Raw genomic sequence first — 17,939 nt, 5'->3', positions numbered from 1 at the left:
AGAAGGTGAAGTACTGTGTACTTCCTCGAGACGTAGTATGACATAGCAGTCTATAGCACAGATCTGGATGAAGCCTGACTGCCAGGGTTTGAGCCTCAGCTCTATTTTTTATTACCTGTTGGACCTTCGGCATGTTACTTAATCTCTCTATAACCTAGAATGATAATGAGAATCAACCATTTCACAGAGTTGTTGGGACTAAATGAATTAACATATGTTAACACTAATAACGCTGCCTGGAACATAGAAGGTACTATATAAGTGTTAGCTGTTATTATTAAGGGATGTAATTAATGGGAGAGAAATAAATAGTTGGGGAGGAATGGGTGTTGACCATTAGAGAGGAGAACTATTGTGTGGATTCAAGGTGAGAAAAGAAGTAGGGGGAACAAAGAAGCAAAAACTGAAGAAGAGGGGGAATGTTAAGGATGAAGGAATGTAGCTAACCATTTAGACATAAAGGTGAAAGGACAGGAAAATAAAAACAGATAGATGAAGTTAAATAAGGATAGAGAAATAGATGATTAGATGATCAGACAGACTGATGAATATGAAATAAAAGCTGACAAGTAAATAGGTCATATAATGGAAAAAATAGAAAAATGGAGGGAAAAATAAGTGATAGAGATCAACTCACATAAGTGATAAACTCAAATGATCTACAGAAAGTAATGTTAGATGCTAAATGGAAAAAAAAAAAACCCACAAAGGGGAAGAAAAAGAGAGGGTGGTGGTGAGGACTCGGTAAGGAGGGATTGAATGACTTCCAGTCTGTGGGGTGAACAGGATTGCTGTCCCCTTGCCTAGCCTGCCCACTCCTCTCTGCCCGTCCCACTCCCATGCAGCTCAGCTCCATCTTCCCTGGCTTCCAGCCCATGTTGCCCATTTCCTTCTCTTAGGAACTCCCTGTTCTTTTCTGAACAGTTCAGTAATCTATTTCCTTCTGTCTGGATTTCTTGATGTTTTGTGTATGCAATTCTTATCTCCATCTCAGAAGATTATGTTCCCATCAAAAGTGCTGTCTACCACTCATACTTTCTTGGTATACTGCACAGTGTGGGGCTGAGAGAAAATATGTTAAATGGCAGCCCTGGTATGGAGGTGGGAATAGAAAGAGCATGACAATGTCCAATTACCATGTTCACCATCCTGTAAACCAAAAAAACAAACAAACAAACCCGTTGCCATCAAGTCAATTCCCATTCACACCAACCCTATAGGACAGAGTAGAACTGCCCCGTAGAGTTTCCAAGGAGCTCGTGGTGGATTTGAACTGTTGACCTTTTGGTTAACAGCCATAGCTGTTAACCACTACATCACCAGGGTTTCACCATCCTGTGGGATATCATCAATCTCCCATTGAAGGTTTATCTCTAAAAGTCATCCAGCCCACCTAGGCACAGAAAAAACAATATATGCAGTATCTGATGGTATATCCCCTGAGGGCCCAAACCTCTGTAACTCAGCATTTTTCTATAAATTCGCAATCTCCCCTACAAAGTTGTGAACTCCCAGAAAGCATGGACTTTATGTAGAGAGTTGCAAAAATATTACAGGATGAGCAGGAGTTTATATTCTGTACTCATCGCTTTCAACAATCTGAAAATTTCCACCACCTTGTAGTTTGATATACTTGGCCCTAAGGACAGAAATTGTGTGGGAAGGAGAAGGAAGATTTTGATATCAGAAAAGATACATAAGAACCTGTTTACACCGGTCCTGAATGTAGGACAGGAGCCCTGTTAGGATCCAGAGGGCATTCTGGTCATCTTGGCCAAACGAAACTCCCCCAGACTGATCTAAACCAGTTCCTTTCCTCCTAGACAAGAGGAAGGAAAAGTCCCATTCATAACCACAAAGAAATAAAAGTCTTCCTCCCTGATTACATACAATTTACAGCAGAGTGTTTCATTTGGTGCCCAGGAGCCTGTAATAGCTGGAATTACCCTTGTTCCTCTTCCTCTTTGAAGGGCCGCAGCTAAGAAGTGCTCTGTGATTATGGACCAGGGTATGACATCTCTATGCCAAACTTGCCCGTCTCTGGTTTTGTGTGTATGTGTGTGTGTGTGCGTGAGTGTATGTGTGCACGTCTGCGAATGTGTACTTCCAGAACTAAAATTCTCCCATCTCCTTGCATTGTTTTTCAATTTACAAATGATGAATGAAAATGGTTTTGCCATTTTGTCCATCTTTATTGAGAGGAAAGGAGGAAGGGAAAGAAGAAAAGAAAGAACCATCCCCTTCGCTCCCACAACTTCACACGTGGATTGAGAACTCCAGTATGAACAAAGCAGAAATATTGAATTGAGATTGGGCTGTGGGTTATTGGTGTTTATTGTAGGCGAGGAGATGAGAAACTAAGAGTAATAGACACCCTATGTTGTGACTACTTCTCATCTGGAGTTTTGTAACATGGAAGCTCTGGGAAGAGAGGTAAACATTATGAAACATTAGAAACCCTAAGTCTGGAGTCTACAAACTGTTTCTGGAAAGGGCCAAATAGTGAATATTTTAAGCTTTGCAAGCTGTATGATTTCTGTTACAGCTACTCAACTCTGCCATTGTAGCAAAAAAGCAGACGCAGACAATATGTTAGCAAATAAGCATGGCTATATTCCAATAAAACTTTATTTACAAAAACAGGCAAAAGGTCAGATTTGGCCATTGGGCCATTGTTTGCTGACCCCTAGCCTAGATGATTTAATACTATGAAGACCCAGTTTTGAAAAATCTTGAGCTTTTTAGAGTATTCGCAGAATCAGAAAAAGTGGAGAAGAAAAGAAAGAGAAGGAAGAGGAAGAAAAGGAGGAGAGAGGAAGGATGAGTAATTTTTTTTTAGAATGGGAACAACTTGGAGCATCTGGACCTATGGTCTGAGTACACAGGGAAAAAAGATCCCAGCCTGAGTAATTTGTAGGTGAATTTTAAGAAATCATCAAGTAGAGCTTTCAGTGTTTACAAGGAAAGCAGCTTTGCCCAGGAACTAAGGAGTAGAATTTGAGTCCTACAATCTACTAGTTATCTATTTCTGTGTAATAAATTATTCCAAAATTTAGTGGCTTAAAACAAAAAAAAAACATTTATTACTCCTCATAGTTACTTTAGGTTAAGAATTCAAGAATGGCTTGGCCAGGCAATACAGCTCAAGGTTTTTCATAAGGTACCATAAGTCTACAGGTCATCAAGGGCTATAGTCATCTGAAAGCTTGACTAGGACCGAAGGATCTGCTTCACTGATGCCTGACAAGTTGCTATTGACCACTGATGAGGGGCTTCAGTTCTATCTAAATAGGCCTCTCCACAGGGCTGCTTGAGGGTCCTCACAACATGGCATCTGGGTTCCCCCAGAGCAAAACAAAAAAAACCCAATGCCGTCGAGTCGATTTTGACTCATAGCAACCCTATAGGACAGTGTTGAACTGCCCCAGAGCAAGCAATCTAAAAAACCAAGTGAAAAGCTGCAAAACTTTAATGACCTAGCCTCAGAAGTTGCATACCATCACTTCCAACATACTCTATTGGTCACACAGACCAGCCCTGATTCCATATGGGGGAGACTAACTAACAATGTAAATATCAAAAGGCAAGGATCAATGGGGCCTATCTTAGAAACTGGCTGCCTACCACCCTAATAACCAAGAGAGCTAAAAGATATAGATAGCTATGGCCTCAGTCTAGGATCTGTATACAGTAAGTATACAGTAAAACCTGTAAAATCCAGAACGTGTGTAAGTGGGAAACCTGTCAGAGAAGGAAAACTCAAATGTTTTCCACTAATGGAGACTGATGGAAAAGTGGTAAGAGTGCACGCTGTCAAAGGCAGAAAACTTGTGAGACCCAGAAAAACAAGGCAGTCCTATCAAGTTCCGATTTCATGGGTTTCACTGTACTAGGATGGCCTAAGAATTTTTATTAGTTAGAATGCATTTGCTTGAAGAAAGAGGACAAAACATAACACCCCCCTTAAATTAAACAATAGAATTTATTTCAGTTAAGAAAGGGTCTAGAGGTGGGAGTTTTCAGAATTGTTTTATTCAGCAGCTCAATGATACTAGGCTCTTAGCAACTTTTCTGCAGTTTTCATGGTTTTTCCTTCATGGTCACAAGATGATTGCCACAACTCACAGCATATACTTAGACAATTAGATATAAAAACAGAAAGAAGAAAGGACTATCTGTAGGGTGTCTGCTAACAGTACTTGCCTCAGAAACTTGATAATATACGTACATTTGTGATGCTCTGAATTGAGTAACATGAAACGCTATATATGTAACTGTCCTAGAATCATAGGCTCTTGGGCTTTTAAAGGATCTTAGAGATCACTAAGTCAAACCCCATCTGATGTTTGCATTCCTTCTATACCATCTGAAGAACACAGCTGTATGCCAAGATTTCCTTTCACTTTAGTAACTTCACTTGGGCAGCATAACTATATGGCATAGCATTTAATCAAAGTGCAGAAATGTAAGAAATGTAAAAAGTTGAGGTCAACCTGCTTGGGGAACAATCCCTGAGTCCCTGGCATGTAGCAAGAATTATGCAAGTACTAGCAAAGTCTTTTACTGGGGACTGCCTTGGTCACTCTGAATTCACACAGGTGAATATGTCTCATGTTTTTACAGGAGGGGTACATTTCCCCCAAAGGATTTTCACTCATAACAGTGAAGACTGAAATTGGATAACTAAGACCAGAAAAATCTAATAATTGAAGATTTGTTCTGCAGGGTGGTGTCTGCAAGCATTGGCTCTGTGTTACCCTGTGAAAGATTCTATAATGGGAATTACTATATAGGATGAACACTTACATAAAATAGGACCACCAAGTTCTCTTCTAACTCCAAAATCAATGATTCTTTGATATTTATTGCCAGGAATTTCTTCCTGAAGTCAACCCTGAAACTTTTTTGTGGAGCTTTCATCTTATTTCATGAAGTCACAGAATATTAAAGCTGGATGTGAGACTACCCTGTATTTCTCAAACATAGGAGTCAACACTCCTTTTCACTTGTAATCAGATTTTATGACCTTCCTTTTGTTACTCAAAATTTCGAAGTTATATTTTAATCAACTTTCTCAAAGTACAGTACATGGAATAAAATGCAGTTATTTTAAGTATATTATTCAATAAGTTTTGAAAAATGTGCAGCCACCACAGTCAGGGTATAAAACATTTACATCACCCCAAACAAAAAGTTCCCTCATGTCCCTTTGCATTAAATTCCCACCATTCCTGGCTCACCAAACCAAACCTACTGCCATCAAGTTAATTCTGACTCATAGCGACCCTATAGGACAGAGTAGAACTGCACTACAGAGTTTCCAAGGAGTGCCCAGTGGATTCAAACTGCTGACCCCTTGGTTAGCACCCATAGCACTTAACCACTACGCCACCAGGGTTTTCTGGCTCAGGGCACCATTAATCTGCCTTCTGTCATTGTAGGTTTGTTTTTTGTTTTGCCTATTCTAGTATTTCATTAAAAAGTGAAATCTTAAATAGGAATTCCAGAACACTTAATAGTTCTGCATCATAAGTAGAGAAAATATTGAAGTTGTCAAAGATTCATTTTACTTGGATCCACAATCAATGCCCATGGAATCAGCAGTCAAGAAATCAAAGGACACATTGCATCAGGCAGATCTGCTGCAAAGACCTTTTCAAAGTGTCGAAAGCAAAGATGTCATTTGAAGACTAAGGTGTGCCTGACCCAAGCCATGGTGTTTTCAATTGACTCATATGCTTGTGAAAGCTGGATAATGAATAAGGAAAATCCAGGGATAAATGACGCTGTTGAATTATGGTGTTGGTGAAGAATATTGAGTATCCCATGGACTGCCAGAAGAATGAACAAATCTGTCTTGAAAGAAGTACAGCCAGAATGCTCCCTAGAAGCAAGGTTGGTGAGACTTTGTCTGAAGTAATTTGGACATGTTATCAGGAGGAGCCAGTTCCTGGAGAAGGACATCATGCTTGGTAAGGTGGAGGGTCAGAGAAGAAGAGGAAGACCCTCAACGAGATGGATTGATATGGTAGCTGCAATGGGCTCAAAATATGGCAACAATTGTGAGGATGGCACAAGTCCGAGCAGTATTTCATTCTGTTGTACATAGGGTCTCTGTGAGTCAGAATTGACTTGACAGCACCTAATGACGACAACAATCTTTATGGAAGCAGACTGCCATATCTTTCTCCCAATAGAACCATCAACCTTTCGGCTGGCAACCAAGCGCTTGGTCACTGAGCCACCAGGGCTCCTTTGCCTTTAGAAGAGAAAGGAGTAAATAAGAATGGAGCAGTTGGCTACCCAGCTGGTATCAAAGAACAAAGCGTGATTTGATTTCTGTACCACGGTTTAAGATCCTGGAACTGATGATGTGTTTTTGGCATTGAACAAGGAGTATGTTTGAGGACAACAAATGGGTTTGCCCTGTACAAGAAAACCTTAGTTGTTTTCTTTTTTTCTTGAGGGGGAAGGGGAAGGAATCATTGGCAAGGAAAAAGGAGTGTTCTAAGAGACAGAGAATGACAGAGAGAGAGAGAGAGAACTGCATGGACAAATACAGGTATAAAAGAAAAAATAACATTGTAGGAGATACCCAGTGTTTCACAATTACAGGTGAAAGAAAGTCAAATTAATGGTTAATGTTTATAGAGAATATATGCCAGCATTGTCCAAGTTCTTTGTGTATATTATCTCATTTAATCTTTACAACAACTTTGACTTCTTTCCCACTCAACCAAGTGTAGTGGACATCTTTCCATGTCAATTAAGACCTACATTGTTGTTTTTAATAGATGCATAGCACAGTATTCCATTGAAGGCATTGTCATAAACTGCAATGAACTCACCTGTGCATATATTTTCCCAGTTTTCGTATCCTCTTTTTTTCTTAAAGTAACAGATGAGGATTTTATTGTACTTGTTAATTTAATTTTTGAACAAAATCACATGATTCAAAAAAATATATAAACAAGTATACAGTAAAAAAAAAAAATGCAATCATAAGGAATGAACTCCTTAGTAGACAAGAACTACTTTAGGTGAAGGGAAGGACAATACTTAATACAGGGAAGTTCAGCTCAACTGGACTGGACCAAACGCAAAGAAGTTTCCGGGATAAACTGAATGCTTCAAAGGTCAGTGGAGCAAGGGCGGGGGTTTGGGGACTATGGCTTAAGGGGACTTTTAAGTCAATTGGCAAAATAAATTCTATCATGAAAACATTCTGCATCCCACTTTGAAATGTGGCGTCTGGGGTCTTAAATGCTAACAAGTGGCCATCTAAGATGCATCAATTGGTCTCAACCCACCTGGAGCAAAGGAGAATGAAGAACACCAAGGTCACACGATAACTATGAGCCCAAGAGATAGAAAGGGTCACATGAACTAGAGACTTATATCATCCTGAGACCAGAAGAACTAGATGGTGTCCGGCCACAACCAATGACTGCCCTGACAGGGAACACAACAGAGAACCCCTGAGGGAGCAGGAGAACAGTGGGATGCAGACCCCAAATTCTCATAAGAAGACCAGACTTAATGGTCTGACTGAGACTAGAAGAATCCTGGTGGTCATGGTCCCCAAACCTTCTGTTGGCCCAGGACAGGAACCATTCCTGAAGACAACTCATCAGACATGGAAGGGACTGGAGAATGGGTTGGAGAGAGATGCTGATGAAGAGTGAGCTACTTGTATTGGGTGGACACTTGAGACTGTGTTGGTGTCTCCTGTCTGGAGGGGAGATAGGAGGGTAGAGAGGGTTAGAAACTGGCAAAATGGTCATGAAAGGAGAGACTGGAGTGAAGGAGTGGGCTGACTCATTAGGCGGAGAGTAAATGGGAGTATGTAAAAAACTGACTTGATTTGTAAACTTTCACTTAAAGCACAATAAAAATTATTTAAAAAAAAAAATGAACTCTTTTGTGTAAATTGCCTTGGGCTCAGCAAAATGTTTTTGAGATTCATCCATGTTACTGCATTTGAGTTGTTCATTCCTTTTTATTGTTGAGCAGTATTCCATTGTATGGGCATACCACTGTTTGTTACGTATATTTGAGTTATTTCCAGCTTGGGACAAGTATAAATAAAGCTGGTCTGAATTTTTGTGTACAACTTTGCACTATTTGGGTGGACATATGTTTTATTGCTCTTAAGTAAATACTTAGGAGTAAAATTTCTGAGTCATACAGTAAGTTTATGTTTAATTTGATAAGAACTGCCAGCTGGTTGTATCCTTTTGCATTCTCATCAGGAGTGCTGAGAGTTCCAAGTTGCTCTACATCCTTCTCACCACTTGTCGTTATCAGACTTTTTAATTTTACCCATTATAGTGGATATGAAGTAGTTTCTTACTGTGGTTTTTGTCTTTCCCTGACAATGATGTTAAGCATCTTTTCATGTGCTAATTGACCATTTGTATATTTGTTTTATGAATTATCTGTTCAAATCTTTTGCTCACTTGCTTATTGCAGTAAAATATAAGTATTTTATATATAACACAGCATTTGCCAATTCAACATTTTTTTTACATGTACAATTATGCTTATTTTTTTAAACTGAGCTGCGAGGGTTCTTTATACATTCTGGAAATCAGTCCTTTCTCAGATGTACGTATTACAAATATTTTCTCTCAGCTGTGGCTTGGCTTTTCATTTTCTTAACATTATCTTTTGAATTGACTCTATGGCAACAGGTTTGGTTTGGTTTTGGTTTATCTTTTGAAGAACAGAAGTTTTTAATGTTGATGAACTTCAACTTAAAATGTATCTTTTCTTTTATGAATCCTGCTTTTGATGCTGTACTTAAGAAATATTTGCCTAACCCAGATCACAAATATTTTCTTATATGTTTTATTTGGGTAGTTTTCTAGTCTTAGGATTTACATTCAGGTCTATTTTGAGAATAATCTCCCCATCTCAAGGTCCTTAATTTAATCACATCTGCAAAATTTCTTTTCTCATGTAAGGTGACATAATCCCAAATTCTCAGAATTAGAATATGGTCATCTTTAGGGGTCCATTACCCTGCCTACAACATCTATGTACTGTTCCAGCACCATTTGTTCAGTTACCTTGGCATCTTTGCTGAAAATCAGTTGTCTGTATATGTGTGGATCTATTTCTGGACTGTATTCAATTCCATTGATCTATAGATCTGTATTACACCAGCACCATACTCTTTTGACATCTGTAGCTATGTAAAAAAAAGAGTCTTGAAATCAGATAATGAAGTCTTCCAGCTTTATTCTTTTGAAATTGTTTTTGCTATTCTAGAACTTTTTTTTTTTCCTTGATCAGTCTGGCTAGAGTCTGTCAATTTTATTGATCCTCTCAAAAATCGTTTTTTTTTTTTGTAAACCTTCATCTAAAGTACAATAAACAAAATTTTTTTAAAAAGTACAAAAGATAGTCAGCTTTTGACAAAAAAAAAAATAGAGAACAACAAATGTTGGCAAGTATATGGAGAAACTGGAAGACTCCTCCATTGCTAGGGCAGTCTCTATGGAAAACAGTTAAGTGGTTCCTCAAAAGGTTAACCGCATAGAACTACCACATGACCCTGCAATTCCACCCCTAGGTATATACCCAAGAGGCTTGAAAGCAGTGACTCAAACAGAGATATGTACACCAGTGTTCATTGCAGCACTATTCTCAATAGCCAAAAGGTGGAAACAACCCAATGTCCGTCAACAGATGAATGAATAAACAAAATACGGTATATAAAAACAATAGAATAATACTCAGCCATAAAAAGAATTGAAGTCCTGATACATGCTACGGAATGGATGAACCTTGAAAACATGCTGAGTGAAGCCAGTCAGTCACAAAAGGACAAATACTGTATGATCCCCTTTATATGAAATATCTAGAAGGGAAAAATGTATAGAGGCCAAAGGTTGTTAGAAACAGTTTCTGTCGTTATGCGGGACGGAGGGAGAAAGCAGGAATCATTTAAAAAAATAATAAAGTCAGCTTTTGGTTTCACTAATGTTCACTTTTCTTTTTCTATTAAATTGGTCTGTTCTGATCTTTATCATTTCCTTTCTTCTGCTTACTTTGGTTTTAATTTTGTCTTTTTCTCAAAATCAAAACTGAGGTCCTTGATTTAAGATCTTTTCTAATATAGGCATTTAGTGCTATAAATTTCTACTGTTTTAGTGGTATTTTACAAATTTTGACAAGCTGAATTTTAATTTTTACTCAATTCAAAACACTCTTTTAATTTTTTTTTTTTAATTTCTTCTTTGCCGAGTGGGGTTTATTTTATAGTAAGTAGAGGTATGCTTGAGGAGCTATGGTGGCCCAGTGGTTAAGGCCTTGGCTGCTAACTGAAAGGTCAGGGTTCCCCAGCTGCTCTGCAGGAGAAAGTTGTGGCAGTCTGTTTCTGTAAAGATTACAGCCTCAGAAACCCTATGGGCAGTTCTTCTCTATCCTACACGGTCGCTACAAGTCGGAATCGACTCAATAGCAGTTTTTTGTTTTCTTGAGGTTTTGGCCCTCAGGTAGTGTTCTCTTTCATCTCAGGGCTTGTCTCACTCAGCAGTGGGAACAGATGGCCGAGGACTGTCCTTGCAGCCTGAGACCATTGTTCTGTGAGCATGGTGGTTGAGCAAGGGAAGTTGTTTTTTATGTCTTTTATTGTCTTGCTTGGGCAGAAAGAATCTATGGTGGCATCCCATCATACTCTCACTTTATAGTTGCCAGACACAGGTAGACATGTTTTCGCCTAATGTATGTGATCTATAAACCCTCTGAGTATTTAACAGGGGGCATTGAGGTGACCAGGGAGTTCCTGCCTCATGACAGATGTGTGGCATTGCAGGGTCTCAAGTCCTATGTGGGCAAAGGACTGTGGTGTACCTTGCCAAAAAATCAGTCTCATTCTCTTGGCCCTACCAGCTTCCTGAGGATAAGCTGCCATTTCAGGGTCTCAGGTCCACCTGGGGAATTTTCTAAGGGTCTTCCGTGACTATTGTTAAGGGGCTATCCACATGTAAGGGGTTGGTATTATGAAGACACCACAAAGGAGTGATGTCTTTGACCTTTAGCACACTGGTGTCCGCATCTTCCTGACACATCACCTTAGGGCTTTCTTGATGTTCCCATCAGTCTGTTGTGTGCACTATGTGGTCATTTCTGCAGGGAGTTCACAATTTATTCTGGAAGACTGAACTCGCCAGTTAAATTCCATGGTACAGACTGTCATGGGGAGTGAAGAGGGAAAGAGGCTTTGAGGCAGAGAAGGGGCTTAAATTAAACAATGAAAGATGGTCAAGTTTGGACAGGAAGGTGGAGAAGAAAGCATGGACGTGTTGAGGAATGGAATTGGGTGTGGAGATGCCAGGGAAAGTAAGAAGACCAGACTGACAAAAGCAGAAGAAAGGGCACACTGAGATGTGGATAGGAGGGTATACCAGAGTAAGGGTACCCTTGAAAGCCCAGCCAAATGACTTTGACTTGATTCTGTAGAAAATGATGTGACATATTGGCAGGGCCACAAGGACTTGTCTCCTAACTGGAACCCCACTGAGAATCTTCCCCAGATAGAGAGGAAGGAAAGAGGTAGAGTGAGGACTGGGTATGATCACATGCAAATACAACTGAGTGTATGTGGCCAACCATGCTTCTAAACCAAATACTCCTGGTGGGGGATTATCCATTACTTTTTCTAGTTCTTCAAGTCTCCTAATCCTCTGGTCCCTGAAGTGGATAATCCAGGGTTTACATAGACATGGTGCTTCACAAGTCTTCACCAGGCCACAATGAGCCATCTTGTCAGAAGAGAGTGAGGAACAATACTCTAAAGAGGCTGCTTCTAGAAGCTACCTTGAATCACCATGGACCGAGACTTAAAACATAGGCTGATGGGCCCCTGCATTCAGCAATCTGGCTTCTAAATTTGTTTCCTACCCCCATATCTTATAAAAGGTGCTCTGAAGGCACAATGGTTAAATGCTCGGCTGCTAACTAAAAGATTGGTGGTTCAAACCCACTAGCTGCTCCTTGGGAGAAAGATGTGACAGTCTGCTTCCATAAAGATTCACAGCCTTAGAAACCCTAAGGAGCAGTTCTACCCTGTCTTCTAGGTTGCTACGAGTCAGAATCGACTCAACAGCAATCGATTTGGAGAAATGCCCGGGTTTGTCACGCATAAACTCATTTAGTTTGTTGCAAGGTAGTCATAACAAGGCTACAGATAAGAACACAAGACATTCAATTATGACCAAAGAATCAGAGTTAACAATTACAGTGTTAGACCAATGGCTATAATCCAAATCTTTAGATGTCAGAAGGTCCCTGGGCGGTGCAAATGGTTTGCACTCAGCTGCACTTGCCAAAAGTGCCAGGGTTCAAGGTTGTCAGAGATGAGGCAATCCTATTCCTGCCAGAGCCTCCGGCAGCACTCAGTCTTTGGAGAGCTCAAGAGACAGACCAACTTGGAGAACTAATTGCCTTTGACTTGTTCTCAGTGAAGGGGCAAAAACCTGGAGTTTCTTTGTATGTGATTTTAGTCCCACTTGTCTTGCCTGATAATGGTCTGTCAGGGTGGTACCTGACTCATGCGGCATCAGGGTAACCTATGTCATAGGTCTATTATCAGGAGTGCATGTTCTTAACATAGACAAACTAAAGGTGATATCACACCTTATCATAATGAAGCAGCTGTCTTACAATGACATAGCTGGCAATAATATCAGAAATTATACAGGACAGAGAAGTTTGTCAGCTTTAAAACTACCTAAACATATAAGTCCACATAACACATTTCACACATGTGTGATTTTGAGATCATTACATTGTAAGCATACAAAACACTGTTTTACCCCATTGATTATTTAGAAGTGGGTTATTTAGGCTTCAAATATCTGGTAATTTTCCAGATATCTATTATTGATTTCTAAGTCAATTCTATTGTTGTCAGAGGACATACTTCATATGACTTGAATCCTCGATTTGTTTTCTGGCTCATAATATAGTCCATCTTGATAAGTGTTCTATGTATCCGTGAAAGTAATGGGTATTCTGATATTGTTGGTGGAGAGTGCTATAAATGTCAATTGGATCAGGTGGGTTGATAGTCTTATTCAAGTTTTTTCTATCCTCACTGATTTTCAGTCTGCTTATTCTAGAACTGTTGAGAGAAGGGTATTGAAATCTCTGACTACGTGTGACTTGTCTGTTTCTCCTTACAGTTTTATCTGTTTTTGCTTCACATTTTCTGAAATGCTACTATCAGGTACATAATTATTTAGGATTGTTATGTCCTCTTGATTAATTGACCCTTTTTCATTATTAAATGACTTTTATTCCTCATAGTATTGTTTGCTCTGAACTCTATTTTGTCTGATATTAATATAGACACTCCAGCTTTCTCTCAACAGATTTTTCATGTATTTGGATCTTGATATTTAAAGTAGTTTTCTTCTAGGCAGCATATATTGAGTCATGCTTTTTTTTTAAACCCAATATGAGGACCTCTGCCTGCTAACTGACAGACTATTTTCATTTAAAGTGATTAATGATACACTTGGGTTTAAATCTAGCATCTTGCTGTTTTCTGTTCATCTTATCTCTTCTTTGTTCCCTTTACCCTCTTTTTCCACCTTCCTTTGGGTTAATTTTTTATGATTCCATTTTAACTCCTTTATTGGCATATTAGCTCTGTTATTTTAGTAGTGATTGATTGCTTCACTGTTTACAGTGTACATCTTTAACTTTTCACATTCTACCTTCAAGTTATATTACACCACTTCATGTGTAGGATAAGAACCATACATTTCTTCCCTCCTGCGCTTTGTGCTATTGTTGTCATACTTATTAACTCCACAGACATTTTTCATCTCGGACATTGTAGTTTTCATCTGTAGAAATTTTGATTTGAACTTTTTTTAACATGATCCATCTCTCTACTTAACAAGTTTGATTTTTCATCTAGATTTTTGAACATATATAATGCAGTCATCGTAACTGTTTTTAGGTATATGCCTGCTAATTTTACCATCTGTCTTAGTTCTGGGTTGGTTTCAATTCTTTTTTTTTTTTTTTTTTTTCCTCATTATGACTAGTATTATATTGCCTCTTTACACGACTGATAATTTTTGATTGTGTGCCAGACATTTTCAATTTTGCCTTGGTGGGGGCTGGACATTTTTGTATTTTTCTAAATCTTAAGCTTTTTCCCAGACTGCATTTAAGTTACTTGAAAACAAGTTGATCCTTTTGGGTTTTCCTTTTAATATTTGTTAGGTGGAACCAGAGAAGCATTTGGTCTGGGAATAATTATTCTCCACCACTGAGGTGAAATCCATCTGAGTACTCAGTCCAATGCTTTACAAATTATTATTCTTTTTGGTAGTTCTTTCCCCCAATGTCAGGTAGCTTATTTGTGTGCTAATCAGCACTCTGCTGACACTGAAGGGGGTCCCACTGCGCATCTCTGAGTTTTCTCTCTCTGTGCAACTCTTTCTTCTCTGGTACTCTGCCCTCAAAACTCCTTTTGCCTTTATCTCCTTTGGTGAATTTCATTGCCTCAACTCAGAGTATACTGGGCTCTGCCTAGATTTACCATTCACCTCATTAGTTTCCCATTTCTCAGGAATCACTGTTCTTTGTTGCCTGATGTCTAATGTCTTAAAAACTGATTTATTTTGTCCAATATTTTAGTTGTTTCAGGCAGAAAGGTAAATCCAGTTCCTGTTACTACATCTTGGCTGGAAGACTTTTACAAAGGTGTGATGCTTCTGGAGTCTCTACTGAATGTTCTCAACTGAGAGCATCTAGTGTTCTCCACTATGGCTTGTCTGAGTACAAGCATCCCCCAGCTCTGTGTGTGCTCTAAGAACTATTCAACTTATAGATTCCCAGGAATGCTTTTTGCCTGGCCTCATGGAGTTTCATCCTATACTTGAATGGCTTAGTATTCAGCAACAAATTCAAGGGCAAACCTATACAGATTTCAGGAGCTGTTTTTCTACATAACTCCCTCCTCTTTGGTAACCAGCCCTGCAGATTCTTAGCCTCTTCAAATTCTGATATGAGTCTCCTCAACTCACTAACTGTGACTTCTGGGCTCTGCTTGGGTTCACTCTTCTGATTCTGTAGTCTGGAAAGTGCCTCTAGGCAGGAAGAAAAGGTGATCAGAAGATCTACTAGCATCCTTTCTCTCAGAAATCATTGTCCTGTGCTGCCTGTTATCCAATGTCTAAAAACAGCTGCTTCATTTATTTGTCCAGTTTTCTTGTTGGTTATATGGGAGTAAAAATTCAGTATAAGTTTCTCCATCATGACAGAAGCAGGCTTGCAATTTAATGACCAAAATATAAATCACGACATTGAAAGTATTTTTTCAAATCAATATGCCTCACCCTCACCAAAATTCAGGTCACAAAGGACTTGGTCCTTGGTTAAGAATCATTCATCTAGTGAAACCCATGGATTCAAAACCTTGAATTCAAAAACATTTATTCAAACATTTTGTAAACCGTGTGGCAGGCACTGTGCTAGGTTGAAGAAATTAATAAGACACCATTGCTGCTTCAACTGTCAAGGTGAGTACCACAAGGAGGTTATTATGAAACCCTGGTAAAGGGCAGTGAAAGAAACCTGTGCAAAACATTCAACAAGGTGCAAGGGAAGGAGGGGCACCAACTCCAGCTTATGGACAGGTGGAAGGTTGTCAGGGATTGCTTTCAGAGGTGACGTTTAACCTGAGTCTTTAAAGATGGAAAGCAATTAGCCAAGGCAAAGAGCAAAGATGTGGAGTCAAAAACAGCACAATGTATGCTAGGGAACAGCAGGCCATTTGAGGTTGCTGGAGCAAAAATTCTCAGAGAGGGAGAGGCAGGAGATGGAGCTGGAAAGGCCAGCAGAGGTCAGGACACAGAGGGCTTTTCGTGCCACACTGGGGAGCCTGCCACTAAGAGCTAAGTCCTTTACATAATTTTGCATGAAGCTTTGCAGAGTGCATGCCCGCCTCAGCACGCAGTAGGTATTATTAGATGATGATCATGAAAAGCAAATCTGAGAAACCGCAAAACTCTGAGCAGAGCCAAAATCCCTTGCATTCTGAGGCTCCAGAAAGTTATCTGACTCCTCTGCCCCTTTGCAAATTCAGCTGAGATGTGCAGCCATGGTGATCAGCCAGCCCTGAGGTGCTGCCTCCTTGGCAGTTAGCTAACGCTCCAGGCTTGTATACATGGCTGGAGAATAGTAAGGAGAGAAAGTAAAAGGGAGGGGGGAGAAAAGAAGGGGAGAGAGAAAGAAGAAAAAGAGTGAGTGAGACAGAGAGACAAAGAAGAAAAGCAGAGAGCCCAGAGACAGAAAGTCACAGTGAGAGACACAGCAAGAGGAGGGCTCAGATGGGGATACAAAGCCGAGAGTCCAGGAGTTCACACCCTCCCCAGTGTAGGGGTTGCAGGGAGTAAAACAGGGTTTTAACTCTGAACTCATGCCAAGGTTCCAGACAGATCTATACAACTGGTGGGCCTGACAGCAGCAGAAGTCTATTTGGCTAAGAGTTCAAGAGCCTCTTGGGAAACAATCCATCCTGGAGAAAGGGGAACCCAACTTGATGAGCTTGGCCCATAAGAAAGACTGAGTCCTCGGCAGGGCAGGAAGTCTGAAAACAAAATTCAAAAGAATAAAACTCCAAGGCACAGGGAGTACTGGTCAGGTAATCCCCTAAAGAGTATAATATGAAGAAGGGGATGTAGGCATTCTTCCTTGCTTTGAAACAGAACATAAAGCAGCTTTGGCTCCTTGAGGCTTCAGGGCTGGAGCTGTAATGAGAAAGGTCAAACTATCAGCTCCCCAGCAGAAGGTGGAAGGGCTGTGGGCACAGGGGTTCACAGATGCCCAGCAGTGGTCCCAGACAGGAGCAGTCAGTGTTCACAAACACATGTGAGCCATCCTCTGGAATTCCAGAAATAACTAGGGGGTAATCTGTAGTGGGTTGAAGTTCTGCATGAGATCATAGAGGCAAGAGCTAAGGAAATTTGGAGTATGACTGCTATGGGCTCCCACTTTTGTGGGTGAGACTTGGGGTGAGTTGAGTTTCATTAAGAAAGTACAAAGTATGTGTTTATCCATGGATCAGCTAGCCAGATAATACCTGACTCTTCCCTAAGGAAATCCATCCTGGAGTCCTTTGTTCTGGTTGAAACTTTTTCTCTTGAATCCTCCTACTTCTGGCACGTTTCATGAGCACCAAATCTAGGGCAGGGATCTTTCCTATTCCTTTACTTCTTCACATGTTCATCTCATACCAATTAAGTCCAGTGAGCATCCTCTACCATTAAACACCAGGGATAAATGCATAAAGGCCTGTCTGAGAAAGAGGGAGGGAGAGACGAAGGGAGAAGTCAAAGCCCCTATCTCAAGGGGGCACAAAGAAAAACTTGGAGACAAAAGACATATATAAAGGCATTAAATACAATCGGTTATTTTATTTTCTACCTTCTAATTTTTTGTATTTCCCAAATTATCTGTTTAAAAAGCCAAACTAGTTGCTGTTGAATCAATTTCGACTCATGGTGACCCCATGTGTGTCAGACTAGAGCTGTGCTCCACAGGGTTTTCAATGGTTGATTTTCCAGGTGTAGATCACCAGGGCTTTATTTCAATGTGCCTCTGGGTGGACTCAAACTACCAACCTTCCAGTTAACAGCCAAGTGTGTTAGCTGTTTGCACCCCGCAGGGACTCTGAATTATCCATAGAAACAGGTGAATGTTACTTTTTAAAAACCAAATGTAGAAAGTACAAAGATTTTTCACAATCTACCCCTGCGTGGCTCTTCCGAGCTTTGTATGAATTACTTATTTATATGCATATGGTTACTCCTGAGGTGTCTGAACTTCATTATGTAATAAACAAGAGTCAGAGATGGTAATTCACCTGGTTGTAACAGAGATCGTTCCACTGTGCAGATGATATGAAAAGT

Source organism: Elephas maximus, chromosome 4, assembly GCF_024166365.1.
Source record: "Elephas maximus indicus isolate mEleMax1 chromosome 4, mEleMax1 primary haplotype, whole genome shotgun sequence".
NCBI classification, from domain to species: domain Eukaryota; kingdom Metazoa; phylum Chordata; class Mammalia; order Proboscidea; family Elephantidae; genus Elephas; species Elephas maximus.
The sequence above is the reverse complement of the archived record's forward strand: the minus strand, read 5'-3'. Positions refer to the sequence as shown.